This window comes from Oratosquilla oratoria, chromosome 11 (assembly GCF_046742065.1).
Source record: "Oratosquilla oratoria isolate Oo_2021 chromosome 11, ASM4674206v1, whole genome shotgun sequence".
Taxonomy (NCBI): domain Eukaryota; kingdom Metazoa; phylum Arthropoda; class Malacostraca; order Stomatopoda; family Squillidae; genus Oratosquilla; species Oratosquilla oratoria.
Genome location: NC_134787.1, coordinates 21,886,050 through 21,903,975, shown reverse-complemented (window position 1 = coordinate 21,903,975; position 17,926 = coordinate 21,886,050).

Genomic DNA, 17,926 nt, shown 5'->3' with positions numbered 1-17,926 from the left:
TTTTCCTTCTTCTAGTCTGATTATGCAATTTGCCAAGATTGCTAATCTTGTGCATAAGTCATTTACTGATCTCTAACAGGTAAGTAGGTACGCAGGGAGGTGGGTAAGAAGGTAGATAGGTAGGCAAGTAGGTAAGTAGGCAAGTAAGTATATGGATAAGTGGCTTGGTGGGTAGGCATGTGTCTAGGTGTGTAGGTCAGTAGGTGGGTAGGTGTATGGGTTGGTAAGAAGGTAGATAAATAGGTGGGTAATTTGGCAGATGGATAGGTAAGTATATGGGTGGGTATATGGCTGGATGTATAAGTACATGAATAGGCGGGTGGGTAGGTATGTGGATAGGTGAGTGGGTAGGTAGTGGGTGGGTAGCTGGGTTGGGTAGGTGAGTGAGTAGGGAGATTGGTAGGTAGATTGGTAGATTAGTATATGGGTGGGTGGGTAGGTGAGTGGGTAGGGAGATGGGTGGGTAGATTGGTAGGTTGGTATATGGGTGGATGGGTAGATGAGTTGTTAGGTGAGTGGGTAGGGAGATAGGTGGGTAGATTGGTAGGTTGGTATATGGGTGGATGGGTAGATGGGTGGGTAGATTGGTATATGGATGGATGGGTAGATGGGTGGGTAGGTGAGTGGGTAGGGAGATAGGTGGTAGATTGGTATATGGGTGGATGAGTAGATGGGTGGGTAAGTGGGTAGAGAGATAGGTGGGTAGATTGGTATATGGGTGGATGGGTAGATAGGTGGGTAGATTGGTATATGGGTGGATGGGTAGAAGGGTGGGTAGGTGAGTGGGTAGGGAGATAGGTGGGTAGATTGGTATATGGGTGGATGGGTATATGGGTGGGTGAGTGAGTAGGGAGATAGGTGGGTAGATTGGTATATGGGTGGATGGGTAGATGGGTGGGTAGGTGAGTGGGTAGGGAGATGGGTGAGTACATTGGTAAGTTGGTATATGGGTGGATGGGTAGGTGATTAGGTAGGGAGATTGGTGGGTAGATTGGTAAGTTGGTATATGGGAGGATGGGTAGATGGGTGAGTAGGTGAGTGGGGAGGGAGATAGATTAGTAGATTGGTAGGTTGGTATATGGGTGGGTGAGTATATGGGTGGGTAGGTGAGTGGATAGGGAGATAGGTGGGTAGAGTGGTATATGGATGGATGGGTAGATGGGTGGGTAGGTGAGTGGATAGGGAGATAAGTGGGTAGATTGATAGGTTGATGTATGGGTAGATGAGTGGGTAGGTAGATAAGTGGGTAGATTGATAGGTTGGTATATGGGTAGATGAGTGGGTAGGTAGGCAGGTAGGCAATAAGACGTTCTTCCAGACGCCTAGGTAGACAAATGTTTTATATATTTTCTTCCAGCTTCTATATTAGAATTTATATTTTTAAAGGATTATAAATCCCTTAAACACGACCTTAATCAGGCAGAGGGTAGTAATTTTTCTCTCTCTTTTTTTTTTTTTTTTTTTTTGAGCGACGTTTAATTGGGTCTCTCTCTCTCTCTCTCTCTCTCTTCGTGTAATGAAATGGGTTTGGTCTCTTTGCTAATGAAACGATGCGTGGACGCGGTGACTTCACGTTGCGGCACACCAAGCAATTCTCGCTAGCACGCTACTTGCTTTTGCTACTTCGTTTGAGTAGAAGCGGCTTCGGTTACAATATTCTAGACTTCTGTAAGAACATTTCAACAATGTGTTTTACATTCGTATTCTAGGTTTGACTTCTCTTAGTTCGTCCTTTAGCTTCTCAATTTATGACGCAAGAGTAATTTGACATTTAGAAATTTTGAAAAACAAAAAATCGCAACCAAAGTAGTTTCTGCTCAGACGAAGTAGCCAAAGGAAGTAGCATGCTAGCGAGACTTCGCCCGGTCTTTCTGAGTTCGAGACTTAGACCAACATTAACCCGGGTTCTAAGATGTCCGACATTAGCCCATATTCTAGGCTTCATTAGCCCGGGTTCTAAGATGTCCGACATTAGCCCATATTCTAGGCTTTATTAGCCCGGGTTCTTAGATGTCTAACATTAATCCACGTTAGGCTTCATTAGCCCTGGTTCTAAGAATTCCGACATTAGCCCATATTCTAGGCTTCATTAGCCCGGGTTCTAAGGTGTCCGACATTAATCCACGTTCAAGGCTTTATTAGCCCGGGCTCTAAGATGTCCGACATTAGCCCATATTCTAGGCTTCATTAGCCCGGGTTCTAAGATGTCCGACATTAGCCCATATTCTAGGCTTTATTAGCCCGGGTTCTTAGATGTCTAACATTAATCCATGTTAGGCTTCATTAGCCCTGGTTCTAAGATGTCCGACATTAGCCCATATTCTAGGTTTCATTAGCCCGAGTTTTTAATTGTTCAAATAATCCACGTTCTAGGCTTCATTAGACCGGGTTCTAAGATGTCCGACATTAGCCCATATTCTAGGCTTCATTAGCCCGGGTTCTACGTTGTCCAACACTGATCCCTATTCTAGGCTTCATTAGCCCGGATTCTAAGATGTTCGGCATTAATCCACGTTCTAGTCTTTATTAGACCGGGTTCTAAGATGTCCGACATTAGCCCATATTCTAGGTTTCATTAGCCCGAGTTTTTAATTGTTCAAATAATCCACGTTCTAGGCTTCATTAGCCCGGGTTCTAAGATGTTCGACATTAATCCACGCTCTAGGCTTCATTAGGCCGGGTTCTTAGATTTCTGACATTAGCCCATTTTCTAGGCTTCATCACCCGGGTTCTTAGATTTCCGACATTAATCCACGTTCTAGGCTTTATTAGCCCGGGTTCTAAGACATCTGACATTGCTTCATATTCTAGGCTTCATTAGCCCGGGTTCTAAGATGTCTGACATTAGCCTATATTCTAAGCTTCATCAGACCGAGTTCTAAGATGTCCGACATTAGCTCATATTCTAGGCTTCATTAGCCCGGGTTCTTAGATGTCCAACATTAATCCACATTCTAGGCTTCATTAGCCCGGGTTTTAGATTTCTGACATTAGTTCGGGTTCTAAGATTTCCGACACTAATTCTAGGCTTTATCACCCTAGGTTTAAGATTTTTGACACCGGTTCAAGTTCTAGGTCTATAACATTATCCTCGGTTGTAGGTTTCTAAGATTTTTACGAGAGGTTTGGATTACTAACATTATTCTAAGAATTCGAGGTTCCTAACGTTATTCTAAAAGCTTTAGGCCTCTAATATTAATCTAAATACTGCGCTTCTAACATTACTTTGAGAGGTCCAAATTTCTAACATTATTCTAAGAATTCGAGATTCCTAACATTATTCTGAAAGATTTAGGCCTCTAATATTAGTTTGAATGCTGTACTTCTAACATTACTTTGAGAGGTCCATATTTCTAAGATCATTCTGAGATGTCTATATTTCTAACATTGTTATGATATCTCTACATTTCCGACATTATTCTAAGAGTTCTAGTTTTCTAACATTAAGCTAATCTAACGTTTGACACGTATTCTCGTGTATGTTATTTGCTATTGACAACCGTCTGTGGAACCAGCAAACCACAACACGATCCGTTTTCGGGTAAAGTAGAAAAATGAACAGATAGATAAGTGAATAAATACATAAATAGATCAATAAACAAGCAAATAATCTAACCAATGTATTAATTCATTTATTAAATACATTTATTAATTCAGTTGAATTAGGCTCTTATAAATAAGTCAGTTGACTTATCTCCTAGTTTATAAGAATCTAATTTAACTAAATCAATAGATTTCTTGAATAAATGATTGAATTGATAGATTGATTAGATCACTTGTTTGTCTATTTACCAACCGATCAACCAATCAATCAGTTATTCAGTTAGTCAATCGACAGGGCAAACGCCATGACATCCCCCATCTCCAGTCACCCATCCCCTCTAACCATGACGATCATCCCCGTTGCACAAGCTCCCATGCAGACACCAGATCCATCTCCGTCTCCTATGGGGAGATACAACTTGTTTGACGCAGTCACGAAGCGCGCACAGTCGCCCGCGGAACGACCTCGGACCTTTAGAGCGCCTGCACCCGACCAAAAGGGATATTTATATTCAGGATTCGAACTCGCTGTTTTTTCTTTAGGACAAATATGGACTGAGATCTCTTGCCGCGGTCCTTTGCGAGGTTCTGGAACTTTTGTTCTCAAGTAGGACAACTCCTTGCAACCACATTCACATATTATAAACAAATAACTAAAATAATTAGATGGATATATAAATGAATGAATAAATAGATGAATAAATAAGTAAATGAATAAAGACCTACATAGATAAATGAGTAAATAAACGCATAAATAGGTATGTAAATAAACAAGTAAATAGATCAATCAATAAAAGAATAAATAGATGAATGAATAAATAAATAGATAAAGACGTACATAGATAAATAAATAAATAAACGCATAAATATGTAAATAAACAAGTAAATAGATAAATCAATAAAGGAATAGATATATGGATAAATGAATAAATAAATAGATAAAGATGTACATAGATCAATAAATTAATAAACGCATAAACAAGTATGTAAATAAACGAGTAAATAGATCAATCAATAAAGGAATAAATAGTTCATTAAATAGATAAATAAAGATGTACATAGATAAATAGATAAATAAACGCATAAATAAGTATGTAAATAAACGAGTAAATAGATCAAACAATAAAGGAATAAATATGTGAATAAATAAATAAAGCTGTACATAAATAGATAAACACATAAATAAGTATGTAAATAAACAAGTAAATAGATAAATCAATAAAGGAATAAGTAGAACAAGAAGAAGCATAACGAGCATACACAGCATAAGCGACATGATGCCTCTACACAGCCTCACGTACTGTACTTAAATAACTGACAACAAGCATGACATGTCCAAGCAAGCAAGTTATGCATGCTTGCATGCACACCCAAAACACAAGTGCACAGACCCACACAATCTAATTTCAAGCTCTGGAAGTGGCGTGTTTGACACATAACGTAATGTAACGTAACGTGTGTAACGTAACGTAACGTATGTAACGTAACGTATGCAGTGTAATGTAACGTATGTAGTGTAACGTAACGTATGTGACGTAACATAACATAAGTAACATAATGTAACGTAACGTATGCAACGTAACGTAACGTATGTGACGTAACATAACGTATGTGACGTAACGTATGTAATGTAACGTAATGTATCTATGTAACGTAATATATGTATTATAATGTAACGTATTCAACGTAACGTATGTAAAATAACAAAAGTAACGTAACGTAACGTATTTAACGTTGGACGATTATATTCCACTCCGGTAAAGTTGGGTTGGGTCTGGGGGGTCCGACAGATCGAGGTCAATTGAATAAAATCACTTGACGGCAGCCCAAATGAAGACTTACATCATGTGCTCGACAATGCCCAAGGGGACATCTTGTACGGAAATGTCTGTGAGAGGATTTGAATAGAATGGTTACGTTTCATCACCAGGTATCGGAGGCCATAGGGCACTAAGGGCATGGGGAGTTGCAGAGGTGGCGAAAGAAGGTTTGAACATAAGGGGTGGGAAGGGGGAAAGGGGGATGGGGGAACGGGGGAAGGAGTCGTGGAGGTTGCAAGGTGGCATGAAGGAGGGAGAGGAAAGGTGATATGAAGTGGGGGAGAAGTGGGAAGGGAGAAAGGGGGAAGGGGGGAAGAGAAAAGGGGGTAGGGGGAAGGAGTTGCGGATATTGCAAAGGAGAGAGAGTAGAAAGTTGGTATGAAACGAGGGAGAAGGGGGAAGTAGGTACGTGGGTAAGGCTGGAAAGGGGAGAAAGTGAGGGGGGGAAATGTGGGAAGGAGGAAAGGGGGAGGGGGAAAGGGAGGAAGGGGGTCAAAGCGGGTGGGGGAAGGTTACTGTAAGCACGAAAAGGATACAAAGGATGACCCAAGCCTGCGATTGGGTATTTGAGTATTCATAGATGGGCTGGAAAGCGCCTGAAATATGACTATCGTTGAAGCAACAAAGAATCTTCGGTGGTATGATCTCCTTCTCAGCACAGGTCCATACCACTTTGGGTGGTATGGACCCCCCCTCCTCTCTCCCCCTCTCCCCCCTCCTCCTCCCCCGGGGCCTTCCCACGCGAGATCATGAGCGGTTCGAGGTGAAAATGTCACCTGTGTGTTTAAGAAAGAAATCGACAAGAACTGGTTTACCAATTTACAAAGGATTACAAAGGAGGAGCATGCCGGCAGGAGACCTTTTAGTCCATGACTAGGTCGGATGCGGAAAAAGATATAATAATGTAAATAAATAAAAGGAAAATAAATAAAAATTACAATGATATAAATAATAATAAATAAATAAATGCATAGGTATAGTTAAATAATAAACAAACAGGTAAATAGTAAATAATAATAAATTGACAGATAACTAATAATAAATGAAAATCAAGCAAATAATAATAAACAAACAAATAATAACAAACAAATAAACAAATAATATGAAATAAATGGCAGTCATTACAGCATCTTGCTTAGGTGTTTATCTAAACGAATCTTAAAGCTTCGAACTGAACTACATTGCACTGCCTCTGCAGGAAGCTTATTCAATGGTTAATAAATAGAATAGACTTAGAGAGGGCTGAAACCATTGGATGTTTTAAGACAAGATGAGGTACCTTTATGAATGGGGGTGATAGGTGGTAAGGGACATGGAACTACCGAGTATGGTGGTTATGGTCTCTTGCAGTCTCTTTTATTCTTATGTTTTTAGGTACTATTCCCGGAGGAAGAGTAGGGGAAGGGGAGTGTGAAGATGAGAGGGTCGCGTTGTTGGGGGAGTTTCTGTAAGCGCTGAAGAATTCGATGGAGATTGAACAGGATAGCTGAACAAGGAATGACGCCAAAGATGAGACAGGGAGAAAGAAAACAAGTGAAAGAAGAAGGGAAAAAATAAAAATAGATAAATAAGTAAATAGATTAATAAATTAATAAGTAAACAAATATATGTTAATAAATAAATTAATAGATAAATAACTAAATAGATTAATAATTAATAAGTAAAATAGATAAATGAATGAATTAATAAATAAATAAATAAATAAATAAATGAATAAGTAAATAAGTAGATAAACAGACAAGTGAATAGACAAATGAACCACGAGACATGTTGACAGGTTGACGTAAATGGGAGCAGGAAACGCAGAAGTCTTAGTCTGAGTTTATTCCTGACTAGTTTTGTAAATGTGCTATTTCAAAGGAGTGGTTCTAGAAAGAGCACAGCTGTGAAACTAATCAGGAATTAACTCAAACTAAATCTCCTGCATTTCCTACTCCCACTTACATCAAACGAACGAACAAATGATATACAAATAAACTAATAAATAAATAAGTAAATAAATTGATAAATGGATAAATAAATAAATTTATATATATGCAATTAAATAAATATACAAATAAATAAATAAATAGGTAAAAAAATTATCAGTGAAAATTAGCTCCACCGCAAGGACTCGAACCTTTGCCTTAGCGACTGCTTATTATGAAGCAAAGACGATAGCTTTGAGCCAGCCAGACCGTTCAAAAGGAACGACCTGGACTACGACCTGGTAGTTCCCCGACGGCACTAGGCTAGCTCAGTCTCTATTCTAATTTCACCGAGTCTTTATTATGACGAGCCATCCGACAATTTTTATGTCATTGTAACAATGACACACAAAGTGTTCAATGAATAAATAAATAGATAAATAAGTAAAGAAAGAAAGAAATGATAGATTCGTTTAGATAAACACCTAAGCAAGATGCTGTAATGATTGCCATTTATTCTATATTATTTGTTTATTTGTTTGTTATTATTTATCTGTTTATTATTATTTGTTTGATATTCATTTATTATTAGTTATATGTCAATTCATTATTATTTACTATTTACCTGTTTCTTTATTATCTAACTGTACCTATGCATTTATGAGGCGTGTTTTTTAAGTAAGTACCGTTTTGAAATAAAAATTAAACAAGTAGACTTTTCGTAACCATTTTATTTTTACATGAAAGCCTGTACTATAATTTACTTTTCAACATAATTTCCACCAATATTAAGGCATTTATCATATCGTGCATGCAGCCAGCTTTTGAATACCATCCTCGTAGAAATCTATCGCCGAACCACTGCAACACGGCCGTTTTGACATCTTCATCGTCATCGTGGCGCTGACTACCCAGATGCTTCTTCAAATGCAGGAAGACGTGGTAGTCACTGGGCGCTAGATCGGGGCTCTACGGAGGATGATAAAGTTGTTCCCAGCCAAATGATCTGATCACATTTTGAGTTTGTCTGCGTGGGGACGGGCACATTTGTACGGCCATCTTTAAAAGCTCTCACCCATTTCCGCACCATCCATCACTCATAATGTTTTCTACATACACTTCACTGATCTGACGATGAATTTCAGCCTCTCTCACGCCTTTAGCAGTAAGAAAACGAATCACAGTGCGTATTTCACAGTCGGCGGCATTCTCAATCGAAGGAGGTATTTCAAATACTCACAAACAAACTTAAACACGGTCAGATGATTACGTAATGGTGGCTGTGGCTAGCCAAGAGATAGCGGTACACAACGCGCATGCGCCAAGTGCCGACCGCAGAGCCACAACGGCGGAATTTCAAAACAGTACTTAAAAAACACGCCTCGTATTTATTTTATTTATTATCGCCTCGTATTTATTTTATTTATTATTATAATTTTCATTTGTTTTATTTATTTATTTTTATCATTATATATTTTTTCGCATCCGACCTAGTTATGGACCAAAAGGTCTCCTGTCGGCATGCTCAGCCTTTGTAATCCTTTGTAATCCTTTGTAAAATCACCCTATAAGGAATTATTGCAAAATGGCCCAAGACGCCAGATTATCTCCTTCATAATATAAAAAATAAACATAGACGTAGATGAATACTACGGGACTCTTCTCCGTAGGGGTGTCAATAAAGCCCCTAAAATACCGACTGCATGTAACTATGTCCTTATGCACTTATCGGTGTTCAACAGATCATCCTTGGAAAAACAAAAATCGAATAGATCAACCAAAGTTAAGTTTTGAGACAAACAAGGGACTTAATCAAGAATAAATGAACAAGCGAACGAATAAATATGGACAAACGACGAACGATCACTTTGGCGATAAAGGCAATTGTCGAACGCATCTTCCTAGGATAATTGCATTTGTTTTCGTTACAACAGGGATGTTTTCGTCCGAGCGGGGATGAAGCTGACCAAAGAGAGAATTTCATCTCCACTCGAACGCAGAGACTTATAAATAAATAATATTCCCTGCCGTTTATCGCCGAGGTATTAACTCGTGTCTTTGCCTGTGTTTAACCGCGTTCAGGATAAACGCTTTGACGAAAGAGATGAGCTCGTTTAGCCGTCACGGTCATACCCAGGTGACCTTAATCAGTTTAAGGACGCCCCCCTCCCCCTCCCCCAGCAAGAAGTCCTGAGTTTCTAGGATCTCACGTCCGTAGACAGATGATTTTAGTCAGTAAATGGACGTCCGCCCCCCCCCCACGAAGTGGAACTAGGACTACATACACTAAGACTCAGACTGTTGGGATGTTGACTTTTCTACACACTACAGTTGTACAGATTCTACAATCAAGAAATTACACTGGAAGTGGCGTTTTTTTCAACGTCACAGATCAGATTTGTAATAGAGATAGATTTGTTTTTTATTTATCTATTTATTCGTTTTTATTTAAGGAAGACAAATTTGTAGAAAAAAAGGAAGAAGAAGGATCACATTCTGGCATATGGTAAGAACAGTGCCACAAGATGAAAAAAAAAACTTAGTTGTTCTTCATCTTAGGAGTTCTTAGGCCCTGTTCACACTGCCGGTTTCAACCGCGGCGGTTTGATTACAATGTAAAGTCAATGAAGGCGTTCACACACAACCGCGGAGTTTCTCTTTGATTATACGATACCGCCGCGGTTTTCGCGCGGTTAAAACCGCTAGTACAGCGTTTCTTAACCTAGGGTGCTGATATCAGTTTTAGGAGGTGCTGGGAAGAGCTGAATAAGCGGTACTTCACCTCGCTTCCTTTTATCCTTCTAGTAATCAGGTGCTAACTAGTCAGGGGATGCTAGACTGCCTAGACCTGACTACTACAGGGGAGCAAGGTAGGTCAGAAAAGGTCAAGAAAGGCAGCGCTACTGTGAACATGACCCTCTGACCTCTGTTCATATCAGGTCACTTGAGGTCACATGGGCATCACTGTGTGTAATATATCAGCTTCCTTCTGGTATCGTCACTGTAGTGGGATACCGTGGATTCACCGTCTCCTGCTTTCGAACAGTTCCGTACCATTGACAGGGGTGAGGTCTGAGTGGGTAGTGGCTCTGCAAAAAAAAAAAAAATAATAATAATAATAATAATAATAAAAAATTAACAGGTTGAGTTCCGAGTGGGTAATGGCCCAGCAAAAAACAAACAAATAAATTAATTAAATCAAATTAAAAGATAATAAATAATAATAATAACAAAAATAATAATAATAATAATGATGATAATTATAATAATAATGATAATTAATAATTAGTAATAATAATGATAATAATAATAATAATAATGATAATAATAATAGTAATAACAATAATAATAATAATTAATAATAATAATGATAATAATAATAATAATAATAATAATAATAATAACAATAATGATAATAATAATAATAATAATAATAATAATAATAATAATAATAATAATAATAATAATAATAATAATAATAATAATAATAATAATAATAATAATAATAATAATAATAATAATAATAATGATAATAATAATAATAATAATGATAACGATAACAATAATATAATAATAATAATGATAATAATAATAATAATAATAATAATAATAATAATAATAATAATAATAATAATAATAATAATAATAATAATAATAATAATAATGATAATAGTAAATAATAATAATATTAATGATAATAATAATAATAATAACAATAATAATAATAATAAAAAATGAAGAGGGCCTTGGGTTGACCATCTCGGCCCCCGGCCGGATAAAATCGCCCGGCGTTCGAAGAGGATGGAAACCTTCGCCAGAAAATATATTGCCTGGTCTGCCCGAGCGATGCAGATGTGCTTAATGCAAGCCGGCCGAGCCTGAAGCCGGCTGTCAAAGCAGAATTTGATAAACGCGCAAGATGAGAGAAAATCCGAATTCACGCAAGCAATGAATCCTTGGTGGTTATGCATGACATGTGCGCTGTGCGTGTACATATAATACACGTACATGAATTTTGTTTACAAGGGAATACGTGTATATGTACACTAAAGATGGTATATGTCTGTTCGTGTTCCACGTTTGTGATTTTCATTCCTCGAAGACAGTTTATTTTGTCCTATTGAGATGTTTCCTATATCGCCTATGTCTCTTACATAAGAACATAAGAATGAAGGAGACTGCAAGAGACCATGAAGCCTACATTAGGCAGTTCCATGTCTATTACCACCTGTCATCCCCATCCGTATAAAGTTGTCTAACCATTTCTTAAAACAACCGATAGCTTCAGCGCTCACTACATGGTTACCAAGTCCATTCTATTCGTTGACCAACCTATTAGTAAATCAATTCTTTCCTATTTCCTTCTTGAACTTAAATTTGTCCAATTTAAATCCATTACTGCGAGTCCTGCCCTGTTGTCTTAACATGATGACCTTGTTTGCGTCACCCTTGTTAAAGCCTTTGATCCACTTGAGCACCTCTATTAGATCACCCTGCACTCTGTCGCGCAGAATGGAAGATCCGTTTATTGGCGACAGAATGCAAGGCATGTTTGTTACAGACATTTTGGTATATTATTCTGTGCAAGTTGATACATTATTATTATTATTAAGGTCAGTATTATTATGTGGATGTGAAACTTGGACAATTAGTAAACAAATGCAGGACAGGATGAAAGCAGTAGAAATGTGGATTTGGTGAAGGATGCTGAAAATTTCATGGACAGAATTTAAAACAAACGAAGAAATACTACAGCAAATAGGAACACAGAGGGAAATAATGACAATTATCAGGAAAAGACAGTTACACTTTGTAGGACACGTCATGAGAAAACAATTAGAAAACACGTGCCTAACGGGAAAAATAGAAGGAAAGAGAGCAAGAGGAAGACCACGCAGAAAATATGTAGACGGGTTGAAGACATCTGTAGGAGACGAAATAACAAAAGCCATCTTGTTTAAGAAGAGCCATGTGCAGACAGGAATGGAACTCCATGGTGGCCAACGTCCATGTCGATACGGCACCCCGGTAGGGTTATTGTGGACCACACAATCTGTAGAAATTTTTATACAGCAACTACAGCTACATTTGCATGGCGGAAATTATATCGTGTATCAGGACTTTTGCAGGCGACTGTACTGTGCATGACTCGTGTACACTTCCTAAGCATGTACATCCGGGTACACACGCTCTACACGTACAATAAAGGTGTGTACACGCGCATTCGACGTGTGCTCAAATGTACTGAAAACGTACATTCTACATGTGTACACATTTAGACTCAAGAAGGAAATAGGCTAGAATTAGTTTGCTAACAGAGTGGTAAACGAATGGAATAGATATAGTAACCATGTAGCGAGCACTGAAACAATTGATAGTTTTAAGAGAAGATTGTACAAATTTATGGATAGAGATAACAAGTGGTAGGGGACATGGAACTGCCTAGTGTAGGCCTTATGGTATCTTGTAGTCTCCTCCATTCTTATGTACCGCCCTTCTAAGAGAAGATTAGACAAATTTATAAATGGATAACAGGTGGTAAGGGACATGGAACTGCCTAGTGTAGGCCTTATAGTCACTTGCAGTCTTCTCCATTCTTATGTACCCCCCTCCTGGCTTTCTTGTTGTGAATGTTCCATTGTGCCTTGGAGCCTTCTGCTTTGCTAGCACTTCATTTCTATCAGCTGACTGATGCTACTCTCCTGGTACTGGCTACCTGCCTGGTATCTCTAGTTGGTATCTCTGTTCTGGAATGTCACCTGTGGGACTGGGATCGTAATACCTTGGTACTGCCTGCCCCCCCCCTCTCTCTCTCTCTCTCTCTCTCTCTCTCTCTCTCTCTCTCTCTCTCTCTCTCTCTCTCTCTCTCTCTCTCTCTCTCTCTCTCTCTCTCTCTCCTTCTCTCTCTCTCTCTCTCTCTCTCTCTCCCTCTCTCTCTCTCTCTCTCTCTCTCTCTCTCTCTCTCTCTCTCTCTCTCTCTCTCTCTCTCTCTCTCTCTCTCTCTCTCTCTCTCTCTCTCTCTCTCTCTCTCTCTCTCTCTCTCTCTCTCTCTCTCTCTCTCTCTCTCTCTCTCTCTCTCTCTCTCTCTCTCTCTCTCTCTCTCTCTCTCTCTCTCTCTCTCTCTCTCTCTCTCTCTCTCTCTCTCTCTCTCTCACACACACACACACACACACACACACACATACACACACACACACATACACACACACACACACAAACACACACACACCTACACACCTCGTGGCGCAGTGGTTAGAGTTCTCGCCTGTCACTACGGCGGTCTGAGTTTGAATCCCGCCAAAGGCTGAAATAATTTCAGTATCAATGCGGTGCGGGTTGTTACTCCAACTCTCGTGGGTGGGGAGTTGGGTGTGTGTGTGCGTGTAAGGTCACAGTATTACCCATAGATCGGTCATACGAGGTCTGAGCTCTCATCCGGGAGGTTAATAACTGTCGATCACGAGTCCAACACGTAATCCAAGACCATGGTGAATCACACACACACACACACACACACACACACACACACACACACACACACACACACACACACACACACACACACACACACACAAACCTGCCGCCATAACATGGGGGATTGGGGAGGTTACAGTGACCTTGTGCTGATAATGCATACTATTCTCTCAAGGCCCTAACGACAGGGTGCCTACTTGAGAAGGACACCGAAGAGGATCAGCTCCCTCCCGCCCGTCTTCAAAACCCGTCCACACCGTCATCCCCATCTAAAGGTGCAGCCCCGAGGGGCAGACACTTGGTCTCTGGATAGACTCTGAGAAATCTCTCTTTATCAAAATCAATTGTATTTCCTCAACTTTTTAGTATAACCAGAGTCGTTACGGGGCTGCGGGTTTGGTCAGTGAACCTAGAGACATTAGTTATTCAAAGGATTACAAAGGCGGAGCATGCCGACAGAAGACCTTTTGGTCCATATCTAGGTCGGATGCGAAAAAATCATAATAATGATCAATAAATAAATGAATAAATAAAAATTATAATAATGTAGATAATAGATAAACAATAATATAATTACCATCCTGATAGCTTGAGGCTGTTAGAACGTAGGCACCATTGTGGCACTGTTGTGGCACTGTTGTATCGTTGTATGGAAATCTTGCGTCTTCATCTCATCGGCCTGTTATTGGCGTCTCCTTATCAGCTTCGGCGCCCTTCCTCCTTATCGACGTATCACCGACGGTCGTATTTAGCCGTGGTGACGTCATTCTGTAACACTGACGTCGAGTCCACGTGGTAACACGGTGATGGGGCCCCGGAGAGGTGAGCTAGCCCGTGTTATGTGATATCTAATTTTTTTTTTTTTTCGCCTTGGGACAGACGAGCTTATTCGGCTGGTTAGTTATCCATGGAACTAAAAGGGTTAGTTTATTTCCACCTTAAGGTCTCGAAAAAAAAATCGTAAAAAAAAAATCCACTTTGTCAAAATGCCATTCCATTAGGAAAAAAAATGACATGGATCAGTGGCTGAGAAACTTGATTTCTTCAGTTACTAAAACAAAATAATGCATCTGGAAATAAATAAATTGTAGAATATACATTTGTCTGTTTCCTTATGAGTACAGGATAAAACTGGCCAACATCTCTCTTGCCCACCTGTAGGAGGTTGCGTACCCTGTGGAGGTTCAGGTGGCACACACACTCACACACACACACACACACACACACACACACACACACACACACGCAGAGAGAGAGAGAGACAGGTAAAGAATCACTGGCCATCCTTTGGTGGAACAGGTGGCACCCCACATACACACCTAAGTGAAGAACCAATTGCCCATGAGGTGGATTTAATCCACCTGTTTTCTTACGTATCATCCCATATGCTGTTCCCGAAGAGACCTCTTTCCAACACTGGACTGTATCGCTTAGCAGCCACTAACTCCTACTACAGTCTGTGCGCCCCAAGAAGTCCGTTTAGGGTATACGTCGTGATTTACCACTAGCCAGTCTTCCAAATCAACCTTAGTACATACCTCTAATTCTTATTGTATATCTATGTGCTATTTGATTTTTTATGTAGTAAAGGAAGCTGTATAGTAATATAAGTATCACTTTTTTGGGTTATGATAACGATTTGAATCAATATTATGACACGTGGCAGGCAACACCGCTTTATCCCCGCCATGTTGCCACGTCGATGTGTCACAGGTGAGACAGGTGGGATGGGGGATAGGTAATTGTTGTTATGATCCTAAAAGGTGATACTCATTGTACTATACAACATTCTTTGCTATATGCAGAATATAAAGAGAAAATAGTTTGAAATAGCACATAGATGGGAAATAAGATATATATATATATATATATATATATATATATATATGTATATATATATATATATATATATATATATATATATATATATATATATATATATACACACACAGAGAGGCATGTGACGTAGGCCACACCCTGAACGGACTCCTTGGAGCGCACAGGCTATAGTTTCTGGATTGTGGTCCCACTTGGTTCACTCTATGGGCCACAAGGGACCCCATGGCCCACAAGTAGCGAACTGCTGCGTCTAAGGGATACAGTAACACACAGAATCTGGAACGAATGGTTGAAGGTTTCATTTCAAGTGTCGCAATGAGTAACAGAGAGTCTTCTCTCTTTCCCCTTTCCTTCCGTGTGCTCCTTCTCCCTTCGTCCTGGTTGTCGCCAGACTATTTCAATCCACCCCAGTGGTACTTGGTAGAGACGGGGTGACAGCCCGCCTTGGCGACCCGAGGATTTTTTTTTTTTTTTTTCTGTGGCAAGTTTGCAGACAACGACGTTAATAAGTTTCTCGACAGTGTGAGAATACATTTTGGAGATTATCAGGAATGAAACGAATGAGACTGCAAGACCTTACACCGTCTGATTCGTTCAGTTCCTCAAGCACACTCACCCTCTTTCAAGGAGGTGGTATCCCCTACCAAGACCAGAAATAATATCGTCATTATCTAGGGAGGCTGTTTTAAAAGAAAAGAAGAGGTCAGATAACAACGAAATATATCAATAAAATAGAATATAAAAATATAGATAAATAAATAAGGGACCTGGGCGGAAAATGTGTAAAAAAACAACAACAACAGTGAGTGTGTTTCTACTGGTAACTGGACTCCGAGTTTGCAGGAGTAACGTGGACAGTGTCATGAAAGATTGGGAGAGGTATTTGAAAGCACTTAATATATATATATATATATATATATATATATATATATATATATATATATATATATATATACATATATATGTATATATATACATATATATATATAGATATGTATGTATATATATATATATATATATATATATAAATATGTATGTATGTATATATATATACGCTAGAAATCCACTGTTGATTGGATTAAGAAAAGAAAGTAAAAAACGATTTTCTTATATTTCGATCACTAGCTGTGATCCTCTTCCGCGGAAAGAAGAGCACAACCAGTGATCGAAATATACGGAAATCGTTATTTGCTTTCTTTTCTTAATCCAATTAACAGTGGGTTTTTAGTGTATTTACTTATGTGTTACGACATTACTTGGAGGTGATATGTATATATATATATATATGCATATATATATATATATATATATATATATATATATATATATGACTGAAGTTTTCCTTTGTTATGATCGCCGTCAGGCTATTTCATTCGGCATGACGTGATTACTTTGACAGCCGAAGGGGTTCAGCCCAATCATGCTTTATAAATCTCTTAAGGTTGGCGCCAACGAATTTATTCCAAAGAAAGTACGACTGTTTTTTTTTTTTTTTTTTATTATTCTTTGCGCTCCGGGAGTGGGAGGCGTTTTCTCTCTCTCTCTCTCTCTCTCTCTCTCTCTCTCTCTCTCTCTCTCTCTCTCTCTCTCTCTCTCTCTCTCTCTCTCTCTCTCTCTCTCTCCCTCTCTCTCTCTCTTTCTCTCTTTTTTTCTTTTTTTGCTACAATCAGGTGATTTCATTCAACTCCTCAGCGTCCCCTCTATGGGGGTGGAGGGATTCATTAGCGTGGTTGTGTCCTCAGGGCTACTGACATGACCCCGGGTGCCAGCCAAGGACAACTTACTGTAGGCGCAAGTGTGGCACTCTGTCGCCAGAGTACCAGCCGGGGCGTTGGTGTATTATATGTCCCATGTCTACAGAAAACAGTATAGTCTGTGTTCCAAGGAGTTCGTTCAGGGTGTAGCATACGTCATGATTTACTACTAGCCAGTCTTCCAAATCAACCTTAGTACATGCCCCCCCCACTCTCTCTCTCTCTCTCTCTCTCTCTCTCTCTCTCTCTCTCTTTCTCTCTCTCTCTCTCTCTCTCTCTCTCTCTCTCTTTCTTATTTCCCATCTATGTGATATTTTATTTTTTATATTCTGTACAGTATATAGTATATGAAGCTATATATTACAATGAGTATCACTTTCTAGGATTATATCAAATATTTGAATAAGTTCTATGAAACGTGGCAACAGCGCTTTATCCCCGCCATGTTTCCATGCCGAGGAGATGTCACAGGGGAGACAGGTGGGATGGGGGATAGGTAATCGTTGTTATAACCCTAAAATGTGATACTCATTGTGTAACTATACAGCTTCCTTTATTATATAAAATATATAAGAAAAAATCAAATGAC